The sequence below is a fragment of the Eubalaena glacialis genome, chromosome 1 (assembly GCF_028564815.1).
Source record: "Eubalaena glacialis isolate mEubGla1 chromosome 1, mEubGla1.1.hap2.+ XY, whole genome shotgun sequence".
Taxonomy (NCBI): domain Eukaryota; kingdom Metazoa; phylum Chordata; class Mammalia; order Artiodactyla; family Balaenidae; genus Eubalaena; species Eubalaena glacialis.
The window spans coordinates 196,266,786-196,290,915 of record NC_083716.1 but is presented as its reverse complement, the minus strand read 5'-3'; the positions used below and the strand labels follow the sequence as shown (position 1 = coordinate 196,290,915).

At 40.1% G+C, this 24,130-nt stretch overlaps 2 protein-coding genes across 4 annotated transcripts in view; one reads left to right on the top strand and one right to left on the bottom strand.

The window, feature by feature from the left end:
* Window positions 1–5,428, top strand: part of NEMP2 (nuclear envelope integral membrane protein 2) — a 59,918-nt gene extending 54,490 nt beyond the window's left edge. The window contains exons 10-11 of the transcript XR_009700486.1: window positions 3,617–3,650; window positions 5,344–5,428. The gene's annotated coding sequence lies outside the window, so the exon portion shown is untranslated. The remainder of the gene's footprint in view (window positions 1–3,616; window positions 3,651–5,343) is intronic.
* Window positions 1–24,130, bottom strand: part of MFSD6 (major facilitator superfamily domain containing 6) — a 74,920-nt gene that overhangs the window by 22,050 nt on the left and 28,740 nt on the right. The gene's annotated exons all lie outside the window — the stretch shown is intronic.

The following is a 24,130-nucleotide window of genomic DNA, read 5'->3' as shown; positions in this document are numbered from 1 at the left end:
CCAATGATGAATAATAACTATTTGGAAATCAAACACTTTTTCCTATCAGTTCAACTGATACAAGTTCATTATTTAAAAAAAAAAAATCCATGATATCACATGCTTACAAAATTGATAAATATATGTCAGCCTCTAGCTTTCACCCTCACAATCACCACCACCAAAATTATGAGTAAAAACAAAATAAACAAAAGGCCTAAAATGGTGAATCCAAGCATAAGGTTACGATCTCTCTCATTCTGAACTGGACGGGCTGGTTTGGAAGCAAACGGTGGCTACTTCTCTTTACAAAAACACAACCCAGGGGCTTCCCTGGTGGCGCAGTGGTTGAGAATCTGCCTGCCAATGCAGGGGACACGGGTTCGAGCCCTGGTCTGGGAAGATGCCACATGCCGCGGAGCGACTAGGCCCGTGAGCCACAACTACTGAGCCTGCGCGTCTGGAGCCTGTGCTCCACAACAAGAGAGGCCTCAATAGTGAGAAGCCTGCGCACCGCGATGAAGAGTGGCCCCCGCTTGCCACAACTAGAGAAAGCCCTTGCACAGAAACGAAGACCCAACACAGCCATAAAAATAAATTAATTAATTTTTAAAAAAATTGTAGAGGGAATTAATTCTTCAAAAAAAAAAAAAACACACACACACAACCCAGGGAATTTCTTTTTCTTGGTTGTTTTCCATTTTCTGTTAATTTTCCCAACCTTAATGCTTTTCTTGTGTTCTAAATCCAAGTGGATGAAAACTAGAAGGTAAAAGAAATAAACCAATTTGACAATCAGTGGTATTTTCCTAATCTTGCTCAACTGTATTTTTATATTAAAATCATTCTTATAAACAGTGTCCTCTTTTTCCAACACTGGATCAAGGAAACGAAATGCTCTGAGGCATCCAGCTGGTATTAACTGCAAATACGGAGCAGAAAGAAATATGGGGAAAGACAACATAAGGGTTGAGGGGGTGGGGATGGGATAGGAAATGGATATTAGAATGGATTTAGGAGCTCTTCAATAACGAAAAGGTCTGGGTTGTCATATTCTTTGGACTTTATGCTCTTTTTACTTGTATGTTTTGAAGAAAAAAGTATGTTTCAAACCTGTTTGATAAAAAGTTTGCTGAACAAACTTGCTATAAATCCATCAGCCAGGGTCCCTCTGCTAGGAAACAGCAACGAAGAGCCCACAGGAGATTAAAATGCAAAATACACTATACAAACACACAAGTTACACAAATATGTTTCCTTCCAGATTCTAAAGCAGCCCTGCTGATGACATCAACTTAGCCTAACTCATGGTCAGCAAACATTTTCTATAAAGGGCCATATAGTAAATAGGTCTTGTAGGTCTTTTGCAAATACTCAACTCTGCTGCTGTAGCATGAAAGCAACCATAGACGATATGTAAATGAATAAGCATGGATGGTTGCGTTCCAATAAAATTCGAATTATGAACACTGAAATTTAAATTTCATGTAATTTTCATGTATCACAAAATAGTATTCTTCTTGTGATTTTTTTTTCAACCACTTGAACGTATAGAAACCTTTCTTAGTTCCTGGGTCCTACAAAACAGGCAGCAGGCCAGATTTGGCCCCTGGCCATAGCTTGCCAACCTCTGACCTAGCTCATTAGTTCTTATTAACTCTGCCTGTACATCAGATTTACTCGGGCAACTGTTAAAAACTACAGTGTCGAGGCCCATGCCACCCTCAGTTAAGGCTCTTTAGGATTGGAACTCAGGCTCTGTGCTTTTGAAAGCTCCCCAGGTTATTCAGATACTGAGCCAAAGGTGGAGAACCACTGATCTAGCTAATTCTAAGCAGCTCCAAGTAATTCTTGCCCATAATCCCATCATAAAAAGATTTGGTACTACATCTTCCTTGTGTTCATATTGCCTATCCTATACCTTTCTTTTGAGCCCACTTCTGAATCAGGGTTACCATGACAACCGCTATTCAATCCAGGCCACAGTCCACAGGGCCTGGCCCTAAGTAACCCATAAGAGGTAGGCTGTGCTATGCCTTCAAACCTCTCTCTACCCATGCGGAATTCAGCCACTGGAGTCTGTAATTTCTCGGACCCTTAGGTCTCGGATTGCCACCAACCAGCCCAGTGACTACGAGCTTGATATACCTTTCAGTTCTTTTCTGTTTCTAATCTCACAACTGATAGTTCTTTGGGACCAAACAGGTGCCGTAAAGGTAAAAACACAAAATAAGAAGTATCCAGCGCAAATTACTTCATCTCTTAGAGCCTCGATTTCCTCATATATCAAGTAGACAACAACATCAACTCTGCAGGCTTGTGATAATTACAACACAGTGAGTTGCCCATAATAAGCACTCAATAAAAGGTATTATTATTACTATTATTATTATTATTTTAAAGAAAAGTGTCCAAGTATCCTTCTTTTTTCTGATAAAACTTTTATCCCAGAATTCCAAAAGAGAGGACACTAGCATTCCTCCCTCACCAACCATTCTGGCGAAGCCGGTGGCTTAAAAAATCAGCAAGTGTAAAATGATGAGCAGAAAGGAAGGCAGCATTTTGATCTATGAAAAGGGAAAGAAGTAGACAACATATTTATTGAATAATCACTGAAAAGTATTGCAGCAACCTAAGAATCTCTTTAATATCTGAATGGGATATTTAAACTGCCGTAGTATTCACTGTTATGGGCTGAACTGCGTCCCCTCCAAAATTCATATGTTGAAGGTCTAAGTCCTAACCCCCAGTACCTCAGAGTGTGGCTCGATATGGCTATAGGGCCTTTAAAGAGGTGATTAAGGTGAAATGATGTAATATGGGTGGGCCCTAATCCAACATGACTAGTGTCCTGATAAGAAGAGATTAGGACAGAGACAGACACAGAGGGAAGACCAGGTGAAGACACTGGAAGACAAGCCAAGGAGAAAAGTCCTCAGAAGACATAAATCCTGCCAACACCTTGATCTTGGACTTTTAGCTTCCAGAACTGTAAGGAAATAAAATTTCTGTTTTTTAAAGCCAGTCTGTGGTGCTTTGTTATGGCAGCCCTAGGAAATGAATACATGAACACTCATGAAATTAAGGATTTGCTAATAAAAAGGAATTTATAATATGTTTTACTAGATCATCTTCTGGACAAATTCTTTACGCTGAATATAGAGCATATGTTTGGAGTCCTAGAATTTGCCTGAGCATTAAGAGGTCTGGAAATACAGAAAAATAGTCTGAAAAATGCCTCTCAGCGACATACAGAGACCCATTGAACACCTATAGTGAAACAGCTCAGAAACAACGTCATTGCTTTCCTATTTCACAACAAGAAGTCAGTAAGTATAAAAGTAGACAAGAAATAAAGACAATTTTAGAACAGGTGTTACAGATAACTGATCTATAAAGAACACAGTTGGTAAGGAGCAAATGATTGAGCAGAAAACACTACACCATGGAAAACCCAAATCACTTGTCAAACTCCTTGATTCTTTATTTGAGCAAAATATAATGGTAGGAGAAAAGTACTTATGAGTTTCTAATTTCTTACAAAACCACAACCCACAGTGTTGACAGGATAAGTTGATTGGTGATTATCTTATAATGAAACTGGTACTTGTTTTTTTTGTTTTGTTTTGTTTTTCAGGAAGACAGTATTCAAGATACAGAAGCAATTAATTGTGAGTCATCCTGCAATTCCTAACAGAGTGTGGGTTAATTATGATGCCCTACTTTTCTAATTTAAACCATCTAATCTATAACATGGCTGAATAACCCCTGAGAACATTTCTAAATTACAAAGAACATGAATTTTGCTCAATAAACATTAGCTGAGATACCACTATGTAACATACACTGTGCTGGACTGAAAGGGAATAAAAATGAAGAGAAATCCTCCTTGCCTGCAAGGAACTTAGTCTAGTGGGGAGACAGGCACAGAAGCAAATAAATTAAATACAATACCCTAAGAGGTCTGCACAAAGTGCTATGGCTACACAAAGGAGAGGTTCTTAGCTACCCCTGGGGGTCCCAGGACACTTGGGTTAGAAGCAAACGGACAGAGGAGGAGGGACGGGCGTCACAGGCAGAGGGAACAATAGAAAGGTTAACCATAAAACCTCAAGCCTTTGCAGGCAGAGAGGGTATTTGAACGATATAAGAAGGATCAAAGTCTAAGGATTTATGAAGAGATGAGTGAACTTTTCCAGCCCAGATCCAATCTGGAAATTATTCTCTATTCCAGAGACAATACAGGTTATGAGCAGCAGAGAAGGATTTAAGTAGGCTTATCCTGCAATGCTCTCAGACGTACGAGATGAAAGGGCAACACCACGCAAAGAGAACCCATTCTCAGCCGAATGAGTCATTGGCAGCAAGCATGCTGCAAAGCCTCTAATGGAGAAACAGAAAAGTTCCTCAAAAAAGAAAAAACACTAGATGAAAACAAAATGCCCTGGATAAGGATGGTTCTTATCAACCAGACATGGAGTATTTGCAGATGGAGTCTGAACACGCGCTCAACCTGTGGTGCAAGCCCTCGCACAAGGACACAGTGTTCCAACGCACAGAAGTGTTGCTCCAGGGCTGGGTGGAGACGAAGACAGACTAGCAACGAACCAGGATTCAGAAAGTAATATTTTGACAGGTTACAGACCATTGGGACAATGTCCTCAGCTAGAGGACAATGTCACCTAGCTAGAGTTTCATTAGGAACACCAGTTCCTAATGGGAAAGAAGTGGTCATTAGTACCAGATACTTGGAGCACAGTCTACTCTTTGCCTCATATATGAATCAGCTTAGGTTTTCTGTATGGTAAACAGTATACGGACTCACCCTTAGGCTGGGTTCCATCATTCCCAGATCATCCTTTTATGGTCTATATGAACTTGTCAGTAAAAAAAAAAAGTTCTTGCAGATATTGCTACAGATGTCTTTCTAGAGCAGGCAGACGTCAGCTGCTAATTAAGGTCAGGATTCTGGTGCTTAATGCGAGCATTCAGTGTAAGCAGTGCCCTCCTCCCCAAGAATGAAGCTTATTTCCAGCATAATCACCTAATCCTGACAACCTTAGAGTAAAATGATGTTCCCGATTGTCAGCTTTAAAAGGTAGGAAAATATAAATCCAAACTTTTTAGAAGATAACTAAAATAGAAGGTTAAGCCTTGAAGACTTAAATTTTAGTCTAGAAAATTACTGTTTTTTCATATTCATCCCCCTCCTCCCAACCAACCTGCATGATGTAATGTCACTGTGGGTGTCCTCCAAGGATTTCTCTGCCTCTATGTAGCAGAATAGGGTTTTACTGTCACTGTCTGGAATCTCTTGTCCTACCTCCCCTTTCTTGTCCTCTCTACCCTGTGTCCCATACCCAGGGCTGGCTGGCTTGAACGGATCCTAGCTGGCATTCCTCGGAATTCCCACCCTAAGCAGAGGGCCCGAGCTACCATCACGGGACACTTCTCATGCCACAGTAGTAGCAAAAGCAACCAGACAGAGTGAAGACATGGCCAAGAGTCAATGACCTGAGCAACATGTGGCAGGAGCTGTCACACTTCATGCCCAGTGCTTACCTAGAAGCGGCAGAGCTGATGACACACCTGTTCCTTCTTCCAAGACACGACTTTGGGCACTAGTATCTCTGATTGTGAGAGTCCTACCCTTGAAAGTGCTCATCTCTTCAAGAAACCATCTCAAATGTCCCCAGGTATAACTGATCCTATCTCACCATCTCAAATGTCCCCAGGTATAACTCTTCCTCTGTTATACTCTTTGTTTCCATTAGGGTACTTGTCACAATCTACAAGTGCTATACACAGAAGACTGTGAGTTCCTGGGAGGCAAGGACTGTGTCTTTTTCATCTTGTACTCAAAAGGAGCCTGCCTTGCTCAAGTGCTCAGTGAATTATAGTAAAGTAATTTAATATAATCTTATGTAAATGGATAAAACATGAGGACAAAAAGAAGCACTATTCTCATGAAAACAGTGTTTCTCGATGGGCAACTATCATTTTGGATGGTATAATTCTTTATCATATGGGACCCACCCATTCACCGGGGGATGTTCAGGATCCTGGCCCTTGGGCGCTAAGTGACAGTCTCTGAAAAAACTAAAATGCCCCCTCACACATTTCTAAACACCTCCTATTGGGAAGCACTAGATAAGTCCCTTAAAACAAAGGCTTCCTGGTCACTGTATCATAAAATGTCCTGTGTGTGTGTGTCTCTCCATATTCAAGTTATATTAGTACCTAAACAAATCTAGAAGGAGACAGACACCAAACCATGATCAATGGTTACCTTGGAGATTTGTGATTACAGACCATTCATTGTCTAAGGAGTGTATTTCTGTAGATTTTGAGTTTGCATAGTGAGTTATGTACTTTTTGAAAATCATGTAAAAATAAACATTTAAAAGATGGGGAAAAAACTATCAAATTAGGCATGGGAAGGCAACCATTAAAAACTTAGGTTAAAATAATAAAAAAACTAGAATTCTGTACCCAAATTGTTTTTAAAGTATCTTTATGTCTGTGTTCCACACAAAAGAAACCAAAACTGATGGAAATCATAACCCCAATAACAGAATCATTTTCAAAGAAAAGGTTTGGCCCTACAACCAAAGATTAGCAAATGTTTTTATATTTTTGTGTTTCAAAATGTTTAAGTTGTGAATATGTTACATCTTATCATTAATCCACCAACCACTAACTATTTGATACTGTCACCTAAAGTGAGCTAAAAGTCACTGCAGAACAGTAAGTACAGCATTGTAATCCTCACGTCAGGGAAGGAGAGTTACATACACATGTATGCACTTACATGTGAAGAGACTATCTCTGGAGGAAGACACTAGAACCTCATATCACTGATGGGCTCTGGGTGGGGGATGGAGCTGGGGGACTGTCCCAAAGGTGGGAGAGAGACTTTACTGAATATCTTTTAGAACTCTTGAATTTTTTCCCATGTGTATATCTACTTTCTCAAAGAATAAAGATTAGTCACTGTGCTTCATGTAGCTATAAATAGGCACAGTAAATGATGTATGATGCTTGACCCATGGTTTTCCAACCTGAAGGGATCATTATCTAGGTTTCTATTTTGGTTTAAAAATAATACAACATTCTAGCTTAATTAATATTCAATATTATTTCTATCTTTTGAATCTGTTACGAGATTGGGTGTAAGTCAAAGAGTCATACAAATAGTTAAGAAAGGCACATGAAATATTCAGCATTGCCAAGATTGTGTTCTTTCTGGACAAAGAAAATTGGCAGTCTGTAGAGATAAACTTAAGAAAAGTATTCATTTGCTTCAAGAGCCACTTGGATCATCAGAAAGTATTATATGTAATACAATGAGAACCTTTGAATCAAAACCGCTAAGAACAAGCAAAAAAAAGATTCTATTATAAAACATCTTTTTTGGTAGACTATCTGGCACAGTGCGCTGCCTAGCTTCTGTCCTCTAGCCACATGAATTCCCAGTGGACCCACTGGGCCACTGTCCCCACCCATCCCTACCTGTGACCTGATTCCTACTCCTCCTTCAGATCTCACTCAGCTCCTTATACATGATCACAGCATCATGTGCCTCTCCTCATAACCCTTATCTCAGTTGTAACTGTACATTGACAACTTGACTGTATGCTCCATGCAGAGTGATGTCTATTTCATTTTATGTTGGCTCAGATTTATCTCGTGTGCTTGACACATAGCAGGCACTCAGTAAATACTCATGGACTAGAGGGAAAATATACATACTTTAAATAGAACATCACACAACAAATATTTATTGAACGAACATACTCTGTGTTAAGTGCCAGGCATATGGTAGTGAACATGATATAAATGTAAACTATGCATATACTATACTTGTAATTATATGTGTATGTAGGCACCTATTATATTGGTAATTATATATGCATACTTGTAATTATATATATGTATAATAAGATACTTGATCATGGTATAGGAATAACTGATGGGTATGTGAAAGAATGAACTGACTTATAAAAGAGGCCTAGAAATAGAATGATTAAAAAATGGATGTCCACATTTGGCAATATTTTTGATTAATGTTAACAGGCTATGCTCGAAGATAAATATTCAGTCATTTATGTGGACAAGGAATAGTTCAATGAATAGCTGACTATAGTTTGCTTTTGCGGGGTATCCTGAAGCACCATGCAATGGATCCTCAACACATGTGCATAAGCAGATAACAAGGATCTTGGGTACCCACAAGCCTATCTCACCAGAATAAGAGTTAGCATGTAAGCCACAAAGCTCAAAGAGTCAGTGGCACTGCCATACCAACCACAGCATAGCCAAAGGGATCACCAACAGAGACCCTGGAAGCCACCAAGCTTCTATCGCCAAACAGGTGTATGTAGCTGGCCATTGACCCATCTTTGTAGAACAGAGAATAAGAACCACACTGTATATCAGAAGAGTGAATGGGGGAAAAAGAATATTCATCTAGCTATGTATGTTTTCTGCAGCTACTAATACTTCCTTCTGTTTTTTTCTGCTAGAAAAAGAAAAGATAAAAGTGAAGTCTCAGTCTCTGCTGGTCTTAAGTCATTATTTTGCTGCCTTCAAATCTTTCCTCTTCAAATGACTGATAAGCTAAGCTAAGAGTACAAAAATACTGGTAACCATCAGCCGGGTCACGGTGCTGGTTCCTGGCCATATTTACATCTTTGCATTGCTCTTTTAGTTTATCTGCCCACTTTTTCTTAGCTTGTGTATATCTCTAGGTAGAAAAATAAGGATGTTTAAAACAAAAAAGAACCTTGATTAATGGAACCCAACCACTTGAAAGATACAATATGCTGTTTTGTTGTTATACCTTCCCTTAGGGTAAAAGTCAAATGACCAAACACACATACATATACAGCACACACCCACATACACCATGATTTTGTTTAAAAATTTTCCATGGGATGGCCTGAGGTATACATAAAATACAAATTCTATAATTTCCAAACAAGAATCATTGACATTTGTCATAGCAATTAATTTGAAAAAGGCTTAGCTGACCCTAAGCTAAATTTGAGGGAACTAAACAAGTTCATCAAAATTCAGGCTGAAGGAATATCATGACCAAACCAAAAGGACATAATAATCCTACTGTTCTTGACTTTGGCCAGACCACAGCAGGAAGTGGGTACAATTAGGAGATCGCTGACAAAAAAAAAAAAAGAAAGGAGTCTGAATGAGGGGGAAGATTAAAAAGGGGAGAGTCTGGGATAAGATATTCTGGGGAAAATCCCTGAGGGAGTTGGAGAAGCAAAGCGGCAGGAGGGACATTCAAATATGTGAAGGGCTTTACTGCTGAACAGGGTGTGGGCTGTGCTGGCCCAAAGTCATACCTGAGAGCAGTCAGTACAATATTGTTGTTTTAGCTGCTAAGCAGAAACTAAGGGAATGCGGCATTCCCTCTTTTCAACTGGACTTGATCCTGGGAAGATGTGGACCTGCGTGGGACCTCCGGTGCAAGCCTAGAAATGAAGCCTACCCAACAGGAGACAGAGCTAGTAGATGGAGAGACCAGGCTCTGATCACATCATTTGAGACCTGATTAAAGCCACACCTAAGGCCATTTGCTAGACTTTTAAGTTAGACAATACACTCCTTGTTTTGCTTAAGCCACTTTGGGTAAGGTTTTCTGCCACCTCAAGTGAAAGAGTCCTAAGTAACACAAGATCTTAGCTACCTTGTGAGATAGCAACTTCCATATCACTAGAAGGGGCCAAACAAAGGCTTAGTAACAATCTGCCAAGGATTAGGAGGAAGTGAACCAAACTGGGATGAAGCTAGGCCTACCTGACTGTATTATTTCGCTAGGGCTACTGTAACAAATACCACAGACTGGGTGGCTTAAACAACAGAATTTATTTTCTTATAATTCTGGAGGCTCTAAGTCTGAAATCAAGGTGTTGGCAGGATTAGTTTCTTCTGAGGCCTCTCTCTTTGGCTTGTAGATGGCTAACTTTTCCCTGTGTCCTCACATGGTCTTCCCTCTGCATGTGTCTGTGTCTCAATCTCTTCTTCTCATAAGGACATCAGTCATATTGGATTGGGATCTACCCTAACAGCTTCATTTTAATTTATCTCCTTAAAGACCCCATCTCCAATGCAGTCACATTCTGAGGTACTGGGGAATAGGACTTTAACATATATGCATTTTCAGGGAACACAATTCAGCTCACAAAAATGACCTCCAAGGCTACTTAAAACTCCAACATGAAACAAAATTTAGTAAAGAGTGCCAGTTTTTTTGTTGTTGTTGTTGTTGTTGTTGTTTTACTCAAGAACCATTAACTCTGTGGACCAGAAATAGAGCCTGTGATACCAGTGGCAGCTTCTAAAGCCTCTAAAGTCAGAGAGTGAGTCTGCACCCTTAGCAGAGGATTGTTAGCATTTTGTACAACCCAATCTGACTATATTTATTCATTTACGTTATCTAGGGGATTGCTATTTACTTTTCCAGAGGTTGGTGTAAAATGAAAGGCTTTGACAAACAGTGCTAATAAATGTGTTTTCACAAGGGGCAGCACAGTGGGACGTACACTGCACCTGGGCTGAAGTGGTGGAATCCAGGGCACAGGCATCCTGGAAGTGGACTTTTCTCAGGAATGGTCCTAACTGCCTGGGCTATACTACAGGGGTTTTGAAAAGATCAAATAAGCACGTCAAGAAAAACTGCAAACATCTTGCAAATGTGTAAACTACCATTAAATACAATGCACATATTTCACCAAGAGCAGCCAAGTCTTTTACAAATTCTGTCTGAGCCAGCACATGGAGAAATGTCTAAGGTTTAGGATTCTAACTTCCATTCAAGTCAGCTGGCGTTGGAGAAACAAAATTCTCTACACAGATCCCAACGACTGCTATCATAAATCACATCCCCTATCACTGGCCAGACAGTCTGTTGTCATGGCATGGCCTGGATGACTTGGCATGAATGGCTTTGTGTACATTTCTGACTCATCAGCAAAAACCATTCAAAGCCTGAGTCCTTGGCAGGGTGGGCAAGGAGGGGTGAGATCTGATGTGTGGTTTTTCACATACTGAAACCAAGCAAAGTAAAAAGTTAGATCATTAGAGTTAGAACTAAACAAAGACACAACATCAAGTCCAATCCTCTTATTTTAGAGAGACAAGGAAATAGAGGTCCAGAGAGGTAGAATGGGGCCACCGTTAGTGGGCCAGTGGAAGGTCAAGGTCCCTGCCCCCTTGCCCTAGGGCTCTTTCGGCAGGTAATAACAATGTGCTGTGTTCCTACACTAAGGCCCCTGCGTGAAGTCAAACCTAGACACAGACTTGAAGAAACGCCTCTGGATTGGACCAGTGGAGACAGGGACTGGTTGTGTTGGCCTAGTTATGCTTCTGGTAGCAGCTGTGCACTTGGATTAAGGAAGTTGGGTGTATGTTTGAGTTGACTTCAGAAGATGGTTAATATTTTAAACTTTGATGAATGATTAGTAGGAATGAGGTAAGAGAAAAGTAGAAAAACAAATGCCACTCAACAGCTGCCCAATATCCTGGATCACAAAAGAAAAATTTACCCAGCAAAATTTTGTGTTCTGAGATGAAATGGACCAAAAGACCATTTCTACTGATGTAGCCCCAGAGGCCTCAGGTATCAATGCTGAGGCAGGACACAGGATGAGCCAGGATTTCTGCCTCCACCTGTGGGCTGGACAAGGGCTGCCTCGAGCAAGCAGACTTTGAAATCAAATAATCAGAAGTTGACTGTAGGGTTTGGGTTGCGTAAGGAGTAGAAACTATGCAGGGGCACACCCCCACTCCTCACCCCCAACCCCACACAGAGAACAGGACTGTGAGAGCAGAACAAAGACAGGGGCTGTTCAGGAGGCTGCATCTTGGGTAGATCCGACCACAGGCACAGGCTCTGCTCACCACACCTGCAGGTCTCTAGATGAGCCTGGGAAGTCTCCGAGATGGACTCACCCCCCAGGGGCGCTGAACGGAGCCCCGATCTTCTCCATTCCTCGACCCCTGAGGTGGCTCCACAGAACCCACTGGGAGGAGTCTCAACTGCTCCAGCAACACTGGGTTTGGGGCCATCTCCCTCTCTTTCTTGAACTTTCACTTCCAGACTTAATTCAATGTGATCCCAACTCGTAATGCTAAACATCCTCCCTGAAGTGACAATTAACTTCTGGATCTTTCAAGTATGGAAAAAATAATGCAAATACAATCACAATAAACTCCTGCCCCAAACTTGTCACTTAATAAATTTTTATGACTAGGAATTCTGTGCTATTCTTTTTTAAAACAGGGAACTTAACTGAATAGTAGATTTTGTTCAAGCCACTTCTGTCCCCTCTTTTTGCGACATTTGGGAAGAAAGAGCATCAACATCAGTGGTCTTGAGACTTCTGTTTGCTGCAGGCCCCTCCCCATGCCCATTCCCCCATACTAACATTTTTGTAATATTCTCCAATTCTTTTGCATTTTCCCCACTTAGTATCTCATTTATTCCTGCCAATAATCTTCTGCAATAGGAAAGGCAAGAGTTATCGTTCATTCTGTTTTACAGCTGAAGAAATCAAGGCCCTGAAAGGTTAATAACCAAGTTGCAAGGTCTAAATAAATTGCAGAACCAAGACTCAACTCTAGGTCTTCTGCTGTCAGATCCCAGGCCCTTTCCATGGTCAGCAGAGCCCCTCCATCATGAGTGTAAGACTTTGACGGGAACTCAGGGAAATTTAAAAGGTGCTCTTTTTCACACACAAAAATATTAATGGCCACCCTACCTTAAACATCTTGTTTCACAGAGATTTGCTGTAATATTCTCTCTGTACTTGAAACAGATTGTTAGGTTTCTAACAAAATCTCATTAACAGAACTAAGAATAACTCAATTATTAGTAATAATTAATAGTAATGAAAGAGTAATAGTAATTAATAGTAAATTGAGTAATGAAATAGTAATGATACTGGTCTTCATCTACTTTGATGAATACCAACATTGCTCTTGATAAACTGAGAAGAGCATGGGAATTTTAAGCCAGAGACCCTGGGCTGAGTCCCTACTCCATCACTCAGAAGCGTGGACCTTAGGCAAATCATAGCAAATCTGTTCCTTCCTAGGCTTTCATGGTAGCTCTGACCAACCAACCAGTACACATGCTACCAGGAATGTGTACACAAGCAGAGAAATAAGTTTGCCACTGCCAGACCCACTCTAACTGTCATCCCCATGTTGGGCCACAGGTCCCTCCTACTCTAGTGTCCTCTGACTCTTAGAATCTTTGGGAATCCCAGCCGTCTATACCCTCCTCAGGCTCTCCTTGCTGTATCTGTTTAGGCACGTGTCTTAGTCTGGTCAGGCTGCCACAGCATGCTCTGGGTGGCTTAAACAACAGAAATTTATTTTCTCACAGTTCTGGGGGCTGGAAGTCTGAGACCAGGGTGCCAGCACTGTCAGTTTCTGGTGAGGACCCTCTTCCTAGCTTGCAGACGGCTACCTTCTCACTCTGTCCTCACATGGCTCAGAGAAAGAGCTAGAGCAAGCTCTCCAGTGTGATTTCTTATAAGGGCACTAATCCCATCAATAAGGACCCCATGCTCATGACCTCATCTAACCTTAATTATCTCCCAAAGGTCCCAACTCCAAATACCATTACATTGGGGGTTGGGGCTTCAACATATGAATTTGGGGGGACACAATTCAGTCCATAGCAACACAGTTCTCTACCCTAATACCCACACTCTCTAACACAATTAGGAACAGACCCTGGGGCTCCATGAACCCTGACTGCAGGTTCTCAGGGGCTCCACCCCAGGCCCCCTGGGAGTCAACATGGTCTTTCCACCAATGGAGGATATCAGGCTCTCATCAAACCACTGTAAAATGAATATAAGAAAACTTAACAGTTTTGCAAGGTGGTTGTAACAATAAAAATATTTATGAAAACTGTATAAATTGTAAAGCCTACAATAATATTATTTCCATTTATTTTTATTGGTGATCTAAAAATTGGAAATGGAAACAATGATTTTCTGATTTAGCCTAATTAGGAAACTGAGCATAAAGTTGTTCCCTATAAAAGATACAAGAATCTTCTTTATGGAATAAAGTATATTCCACCTATTAGTAGCATTCCTGAGGTAAGGCAATAAAAACTCCTACACTCGGGCATTTGTGTTGAATACAATAACAATGATTTCTTTGCTGTTATAGTCTTGGCTTGATTTCTTTCTCAGTTTACACTGTACTTAACAGATAAGCACTAGGCACAGAAAATCACACCTAAGCCATTAGGCTATATTGGGCATCATATTCCCTCTGGTACTGTGGTTCTCCAGGCCCACAGAAATGCAGGGGCCACAGTTGTAAGGGTGAATGGAGGCTCACTGTAGGATGAAGGTCTTGAGTTATGAGTGAATAACATCAAGAGAACATTAAAGATACAGCCATCAAGACTTCACGTCTGACTTCAGAATATAATTTTCATCCCCATCTTAGAAGCACTGAACTTGTCGCTTCCCAACAGTCCTGTTCTATGGCACTGCTTCCAGAAGTAACACTGACAGCAACATGTTTCTTGTTTGAGGTGGATGATTTCCCAAAGTAGATTTACTAGCTGAAGGGAAGGGAAGGGAGAGGAGTACAGGAGGAAGATGATTACAGAAACCTCAAATCACTGGGATGGAGCTAGCTGTTCTACCTACATGCCAATGTTTTGCACAGATGTCTCTAGCCTCATCCTCTCTCCCAAGATCTAGACTTATAAATGCAACTTCCCAATGGGCACCATCTCATAGGATTTCCACAAGTCCCATACTCCAGAACTGATACCCCTTCCCTGGGTTCCCTTGCTTGGTGAGTGGCACCACCACCCATCTGATATCCAATTCATAAGATAACTCTTTCTCATTCCACCTACACTAGGCCCTGCCCAAAAGAACTCTCAATTTTATTTGCTTTACTCTATTCCAAATCCCAGTGTCTGAGGTGCCTAAGTTAACACTTCTGTAGCACCCAGCATTTTCTTTTTGTTTTGTGGTCATCCGCCCCCTACCAGAAAGTGAACTCCATGAAAGAGGGACCTTGTCTGTCTTGTTCAACACTGTATCCCTAGAACAGAACCTGGTCATTTAATAAAGGCTTCTTTAAAGAAATATTGAATTGAACACAATACTTAATTGTGAATTAACTCTTTCTATATGATACCTAGTCATCATTAAAAAACAGTTTTTGCCACTTATATTCGGTGTGAGTTGGTTTAATCACATTACTCTCTTCCTAACACTGCTTGAGGGTGACTAATCTGGAGGAATGAGAGTTTCACGGGGGGTAAAAGGGATAATTTGAGAGAATGGGGCATTTTAGAGGAATGGAGATCTTACCAGGAGGGTGTTTGTGACAGATGAAAAAGTTGTACCAGGCACTGATCACTCAGAGCAGAAACGAGTAAGATGAAGAGGTGAGACTGGGTTGCATAAAGGGACGAAATACTGGCCAATCTAAGTCTATGTGCCTATGAATCTATAAGGTAGCTGAGAACATAGGCTTTGGAGTCTGAGTGGCTTGGTTTGAATCCTACCTCTGCTATTTACTAGCTGTGTCACCATGGGCAACCTATTTTACCATTCTGAACTTCCCCTCTCTAAAACAGACATAGCAATGACTAACTCACAAGGCTGTTACAAGGATGAAATGAGGGCTTGAAGGTAAAGCATTTAGCACAGTGCCTTGGTAAGCACTTGTATGTATAAGTGCTGAAACGGTAGTGTAATAACTATTATTATTTTTATTAATAATAATATATATTATTAATATTATACTGTAATTATATTTTTTGTTAAGGTTGGAGGTTTTTTAATTTAAAATTTTTATTTTTTGCTTATCTTCTAGAGTCTATGGCTATTCTGAAATTTTGAAGTTGCTAAAAAAAAAAAAAACCTTCATCTGGGATTGAAGGCACTAAATCAACAAAGATCGTGCATGAGTCACCAGCTTATGACTCATAGAACAACTCATAATTTCTCTGAAACTCAGAGGATGAAGTAAAATGGGACTTTTCTAAAGTAGGGCAGGACAACTACTGAGCCCATGTGCCACAACTACTGAAGCCCGCGCGCCTAGAACCCGTGCTCCGCGACAAGAGAAGCCACCACAGTGAGAAGCCCATGCACCACAACGAAGAGTAGCTCCCCACTCGCCGCAACTAGAGAAAGCCCGCACTCAGCAACAAAGACCCAACGCAGCCAAAAATAAATAAATGAATAATAATAAAAAAACCCACAGTAAATCCTTACATGTTAATATAAATGTTTTCCAAAACAACACACAAAAAATAAAATAAAATAAAAAATAATAAAGTAGGGCAGGATAAACAATAATAAATGCTCCACCCATGTAAGTGTTTTAAAGAAATATCAAAGTAGAAATCTGTTCATGTCACCTCTTGCTCAGACTCACCAATGGCTTCCCACTTCTCTTAGAAAAACATTCTCTCTCTCAGTGTGACCTGGAGGCCTTGCACAAGCCCTGCCCACCTCGCTGACTTCTATTATTCTTCACTCTCGCCTCAGGCCATTCACACCTGTGGCTTCCTCATCTTCACTGGGTGGCTTCTATTCAAATGTCACTCTGCTCAGGTGTCTCTTCCTCGGAGAAAGCCGCCCGGCTGACTCAAGCCGAAACAGCTGCCTCTCCTCAGTCGCTCTGGGAACCCTCCTCCTGCATTAATTTTGCCATGTATCACTCATCATTATCAGCAATGAAATAATCTGTTTACTGTCTACCCCAATAGGTTAGTTCCATGAGGACCAGCCTTTGTCTATCTTATTACACACTCCATATATCCCCAGGGTCTAGAAAAGTGTCTGTCGCCGAGTGTGTGCTTAATAAATACTTGTTGAAGGAGTGAATTAATAATAACAATAATATTGCTAATACTACCTGTTGTTTACAGTTGAGCACTTACTATGTGCTACGCATTACCTCATTCATCTTAACAATGCTATGAAGTTAGGTACAATGATTACCACCATTTTACAAATGAGGAATCTGAGGCTTAACAAAGCTAAATTGCTGACTTACCCAAGGTCAGACATACAGTAAGTGTGGGATTTGAACCTAGGTCAAATGCACACATGCACACACAGACATGCACACACAAACACGTGTGCACTCTTTACGGGTGAACTGGCAAAAAGAAGAATATAAGGAAACAGGATAGCTACTAGACTACCCAACACTCCTACCAGGGCTTGGGAAGATGACTGGAGTCAAAACTGGACCAATCTGCTTCCTGCTCTTGTTCATTCTCCTAAAAGGAGTGAAATGCTTGGCCAACATCCACTGTTGTAACCCAGGACCATGCCAACCCTCCATCGCTGAGGAGTCCTCACTGCACTCAGCAGTCCACAACACACAGTAGCATGGTCCAAAGATACAGTCCCCAGACAAACGTAACCTAACACTGATACTTTCCAAAAATGTCTGAGCTTCCATCTACATGTTATCTTTCTAAAGGAAAGAAAAAGTTAACAAGTTACTGTTTGTCAGCCTACAGATTACTATTCAAAGATGTTGTTGTCAGCAGAGAAAAGGCAGAGAAAAGATGATTAATACTTGAGAAATAAGAATGGGGTGGTGTTCTTCCTTCCAGTTGGAAAGGCTTTGGAGGGGTATGCTATGAAGTAAGCTCTAAGAATACTTCTTTTCTTATCTACTCTTCAAAGTATCCTAATGAAATTATATAATTACAGTCTACCAAATATTCCAAGGATAAGTAGAAATATAGTTAGCCAGATTGCTTAGGTTTTTGACTTGTACAAAAAAGGCAGTAAATTGACACTGTATGACTCGAGATAATTAAACAGCTCATGCAAACTCTCATACTTGGACTCACTGTCAGCAATAAACTTCATGATCTTTGGGATATCACCTGGCTTTTTGGTACCCTGATTTCTTTTTATATATAAAGAAATATCAATATTATGATTATGACCCAAATCAGGGTTGTTGGATACATTTTGACACTAATTCCTAATGAGATGGTATAAATTTGCACCTGATTTCATTTTAAAGAGAAAGAAATAAGACCTGAGGCCATGATAATTATGTAAAGTAGGCTTTTAATCACTTAAATTTATGCTACTTAGGGAAAAATATATGGGCAATATACATATTAGTGGCACAAAATCTCAATGTTTACCTGATATATGTGGATACAGTATGTCTCTTTAAAACATATACAGCTACACACACACACACACACACACACACACACACAGTTGGTCTTTTTATGGGAGGATAATTATATTGATCCACTGTAAGTAGACCTAAGCTCCAAGCTATTTTCCAATATAAAATACCAAAGAAGGTAGGGAATAGAAATATGTAGCACCAAGAATGGAAATATATGAATATTTTGCTATATTTCCTTAAAGAAACAAAATGTTACAGATAAAGTGGGGGCTTTCCTTGTCCTCTTTGTTCCCCATCCCAGTCCCTTCTTTTTATGTCCTGTCCAGAAAGCTAAGGCTAATATGAATTCAGAATGCATTTTCCCTCTACAAATGTAAATGTTTTTCTATACAATTAGGTATATCCATAAAAATATGTATAACTTTTGCAATGCATTGTTAAAATCTGCATAAGTGTACCAAACTGTGTATCATTCTGAAACTTGTTTTCTTCCCATTCAACATATTTTTGAGAGCTTTCCATGCTGACATATTGATCTAGTCCATTCCTTTTAACTTCTTCATAATATTCCATCTTATGACTACACCATATTGAATGTATCCACTCCCCAATTGATGGATATTTAGACTAATTCTCTTTCTCACTGTTAGAAAGCTGCAGTAAGCAAGTAAGCATCCTTGTACATGTCTTTTTGTGTGTGTATAAAGGTTTCTCTAGGCAGGTATACATCTTAATATGCAATTTTCCAGCCATAGGAAATGTCCAACTTGCACATTACCATGGACTACTGAATTTGCCTCCACAGTGGTTATCTAGGTCATGAAAATTTGTAGGAGCTGTCTTTACTCTTGTCTGGTGCACACTTCAAGGACTACCCACCTTGCCCCTTGAGATGGTGAGGGGGGCCACCTGCAACCACAAAAGCTACAGTTCATTCGGAGTTAGTCCTGCTCTCTTTAACTCAGTGAGTATCTCATTCAATGCAGCCATCAAAGGTGGAAGAGAAAACAAACCAAATATGACACCAATAACTAAAAGCCCTGGATTCACTTACACTACCTTGCAACAATGGCCTTTTATTCTGAACTATGAATAGCTCAATTATAAGTAATGCTGTTATTAACAAGTCAGCCTGGTAGCTATGATATAATATAGTAATATAGTTCTTAGCAAAGATGTTCTTTTCAGGGGGCTATAAAAACCAGATTACGCCCTTTCAGCTCTTGATCATAAATTCTTCTACTTTTGAGACTCTACATCTTACAGATTAATAATGAGAATCTATACTTGAAATAGCTCTAAAAGACTTTTCCTATAAAAATGAATACCAACATCTTTGAAGGTAAGGTGGGAAAGGAATAGGAAAACTGGAAACCTACCCACATATAAATAAAAATGGCTACAATTACAATCATTCTGTATGCCAGCTATTACAGAGTTAGTCACCAAGCCCTAAAAAATAGCACAGAGAATATAAACAATCTACAGTCATCATAAATTGGGGGGAGAAGATCTCAATTTGACCAAAATGTTTTTGAGGAGGAATTACTTATTTTGAAAGCCACAAACAACTTTGCAGCCTTAATGATCTGTACACAACCGATAATATACTAAGTCACTGTATTTTTATCAGATCCAATGGGTCTCGTACTTATAAGCAACATAATGTATCAGAAGATTGGCAAAGTAATAATAAAAAAAATCAACTGAACTCCGAATATATGCAAGTCACTGTTCTAAGCAATTGCTGTGTTTTTATCTCATTTAGTCTTCATAAAAAAAATAAGAGGTTAGTACTAATGATATTCCTATTTACAGGTAACAAAACAGAGATACAAAAAGTAATATAACTTGTCCAAAAACAAATGGTTCCAAGTGGCGGAGCCAAGCTCTGAACCAGGCAACGTGACTCCCAGCCCATGCTTGTAACCACTGTGTAACACTGCCTTTCATGAATCAGGACAGGAAGAAACCTTCCTCTGGAGACAGCAGCTATTCCTCTCGCTATTTTCTTACTTTCGATCTCTGCTCCTTTTATTCCCTCTCCCTTTACTTTTCCCTCTCCCTTGTTTATGTCTCAGGTCCATTTATAAAACACTCCTAGAGGGCGCCTGGATCAGGTAATGGCATTGGAGGGATGCTCAGAAAGTCATTTGCTCCTGAAGCAAGATGTGGAAACAGGTACAGTAAGTATCATACAACACAATTCCTCATAAGCATTAGGATACTTACTTTAAGCAATAAAACATAAACTAACATTTCAATAAGATCAGAAACTCACAATAAAATCTTGGAGACAATCATAATTGATTTTCCTTAGCCCATGTCTCTTCTTCCACCACAAGATTTCCTTGTTGATCTTATCCATATTTCTGGTTTTAACTGTCCCAAATCTGTATCCCCAATCCTAACCTCTTTGTTGAGCTTCAAGTTTTATAATAGTCAACTGTCATCTAGACATTCCCGTCTAGATGTTCCAATTTTAAGCTAAACACACCCAACACTGGATTCTAATTGCCTTACCACCCTCTCCCCAATTCTACATCTCCTTCTTGAATTTCCTACGGGATTTAGTGGAACCACTGTACCCAAGCTGAAACATGGGGGTCTCTACATCACTTCCCACATCAAACGATTCTGCTGATTTTACCTCCCTCAATTTCTGTTGCTACTGCTGCATACCAGGACTGTAACACCTCTCACTTGGGCTATTTTGAGAAGCTTCTCAGTGGGCTCCCTGCTTCAAATGCATTATTTGCATTGCAAATAAATGAAAATCTGTGGCCCTCCCCTGCTCTGAACCTTGCTATAATTCCCTACTGCACCCAGAATAAAGCTCCTTTTCCTAATCCCAGCACTCATCTGGCCTTCAACCTCCCTGTCTTTTCCAACTCCCATCCTTTTAGTGCTCATCCTTGCATCCTATTAATCTGGGGTTCCCCAGGCCTAAATAAACTGTTTGTTCAACTAAACTTAACAAATATTCAGGGTTTTGATTTTTAAACAACACAGAGTAATACTCACTCCTTTAGATTATGTGTAAATTATAATTTCAAATTTACTATGAGTTCAAATTTACTATGAGAAATAAACCTTAACATTTTTTTCTATTGTGGTAAAAGTCAATTTTTAAATAAGAAGTAACACTCCATTAAAACATGAGAAGGGAAAAAAGTTGTTTAAGGTCCACCATCTTGTTTTTTTTTTAAATCAAGAATTGAGTTATTCTATTTCCATTCTATTCCTTCACTGTGGCGATTGTCATCAGAAGTTCTAAGCAGTTAAGGATTGTGTATAAGTTAGGATATAATCAGGGAAACGGGCACCAATCTTAATTCGGGGGCTTGGTTAGACAGGTGGTGGAAGGGCCAAGAAGCCAGAGTACGGTGAGAAAGCCACAGACAGCCTCCACAAGGTCTAGGTCCGAAGGATGAAGGGTGAGGGCCATGTTACCAGAGCTCAAGGTCCCCCACAGCGGGCAGAGCCATAGGTGAGATGCAGCAGCTATCAGAGATGCCGTCTGACAGGGTACAGAGGACTCCTGAGTTGAGGAGGCAGGGCTGAGAGTCTGGGAGCAGGGCTGAGTACCATAGTGAAGGGAACTACATCGAGAGAGGGCTGCAGAGATCTGCAGAGGGTTCCCCTGCAGTACTGATTCCCCGCAGTTCCCCTGCAGTCTCCAGCTGAGTACTGATCAACACCTGCCTGTGAAGAAACCACCCGAGGCCAGGGCAAGAACCACATGAAAGGATGAGAGGGAACAATCTCCAAGGCTCACACAAAACCCTGCGGAGAGCTAGGGTTTTTCCCTTCCTCCCTCCCTCTCATCCTCCATCTGTGCCTCTCACCAGTCTGGTGGCTACCAGCTTTGGCTGGAATGACTGCAAACACCCCGAGAGAGTCTGATGTAATTGGTCTAAGTGCAGGATGAGCATCAGGAGTTTTAAAAGCTCTCCCAGTAAGTCTAATGGTTGAGTACCACTGCAGGAGGTGAACCCAGCAGAGTGGGTCCTAGAAAAAGCAGCCTGTGGAAATCTGCACCATGCCATGCAAGGTAAGGAGAGGACCTGAGAGCCAGGGGATCCAGGATCAACAAATATGGCACAAAGAGGTGGGTAGAAACAAGGAAGAGGATAGGAAGCAAAAAAAACATAAACACGATCCTAAATCCTTCACTGGCTGGCTCAAATTCAGCTTCCCTGATCACCCCAGCTGCAGTTTCCTCCCTCTTACAACGCTGATTGCTATTCCTCCAATGACAAAATGTTAACATGTACTACCTCCCAAGTGTTCTCAGCTGGTAGCCAGCGTCTTGCTATCTGCTCTGGGTCTTCCTGCAGTGCCCTCCAGGAAAGTCTGTATGTTCCTCCTCTTGCTAATTGCATCATGCACTTCCTTCTTTCCCTAACTGACTGGCTAGCTCATTTGGATATTTAGCTACTATTAAGTAGTAATTAATGGCTAATAATGGTTAATATATTACCCCTTCCAGATAGCATATGCATGACAAAACTGACTTTAAGAATTTCAGGGCAGTCAGAGTTGCTTGAGTAGATTTTTGTGCGTCCCTTAAAATGTAAATAAATTTGAATCACATAACATAGGTGATGGCCTAATATTGAATAGTAATGATTTACAAATTTACAAATGATTAATTGCAATGTATTTTGATCACAACCCTACTCATGGCTGCTGAAACATTCAGCAAGGTGAATATAGCCTTAACATTTATATCTCTAGTTAAAGAAATCTAGTCATCGTCATTACATAAATTAGCCTAGAAATATGCTTGTTGTAAATTCCAAAGTCTTGAGGTTCAAATCAAAAGACATTTACTTTTTTCAGTGGAAATAGTAAACACTATCTTATTTGCCTGAGAAAGCCACTTTCCAAAGAGGACAAAACCCAAGGTCAAAATCAGAAGTCATTTACTCTGTGTGTGTGTGTGTGTGTGTGTGTGTATGTGTGTGTGTTTGTTTAGACTGACAGATAGGTTTTTCCCTGAAAAACTGAGCCCAAACTGCAGAAATGTTATAATAGTAAATGGTTCAAAATAGGTTTTTCCCTGAAAAACTGAGCCCAAACTGCAGAAATGTTATAATAGTAAATGGTTCAAAATTGGACATGCTGTTTTAAAAATTGTTTCTTCATTATGAATCTATATAAAAATTTGTGACAATCCACTTTTGACTATGTTAGAATAGTTACAATCTTTGTGGTAGTGCTGACTCCTAGAAACAAACTCCCATAAGACAGTCACAGAATACTGAAAAACATGCGTGCATACATAAGGGCCAGACAGATCTCTCCTTATGATCCTACAAGGAAAACATAAAGACTGAATTCGTACAAAGATGATTTCTCTTCATCAACTAATGCATAATATGCTTCCAGTGAAAAGTTCAAACTTCCATCACTACATTTTTAAACCCCCAAATCTCAACCACCACTAACTGGGCTCCAAAAACTCTCACCAAAAGAAACATATCCGTTCTACCTGAACACGTAGGCATAATCTCACTACAACTATCAGAATCTTCTAAACGTAGTTAATACATTTTAATGGACAGAATAAAAATCCAAAAGAGGTAAATGACCACAAACTGATGGAATCCCAGTAGGCTTTTGGGAGCAACAATGCGACAAGAGCTTTCTTCTTCCATTACATCATTAAAGAAGGAAAAAAAAGACGCTGTTGTACGTAAAACTAGAAAATTAAGGTTAAGTGAGCCATTGGTTTTTACATAATGAGTAACTTGTAATACTTAGGAAAGAAAACACAAGTGTAAGTTCATGTAATTACCAAAATTAATAGTAAACCCACTAGGATTTTATCATGAAGGTATATACCTCAGACAAAAAGCAAAGACAGAAAAGAAACTACTTTTCTTAGCATGTAAGAAGAACCTAACCATTTCTTTGAAAATAAAACCTATATACTTACTCTGTACTGAGTCAA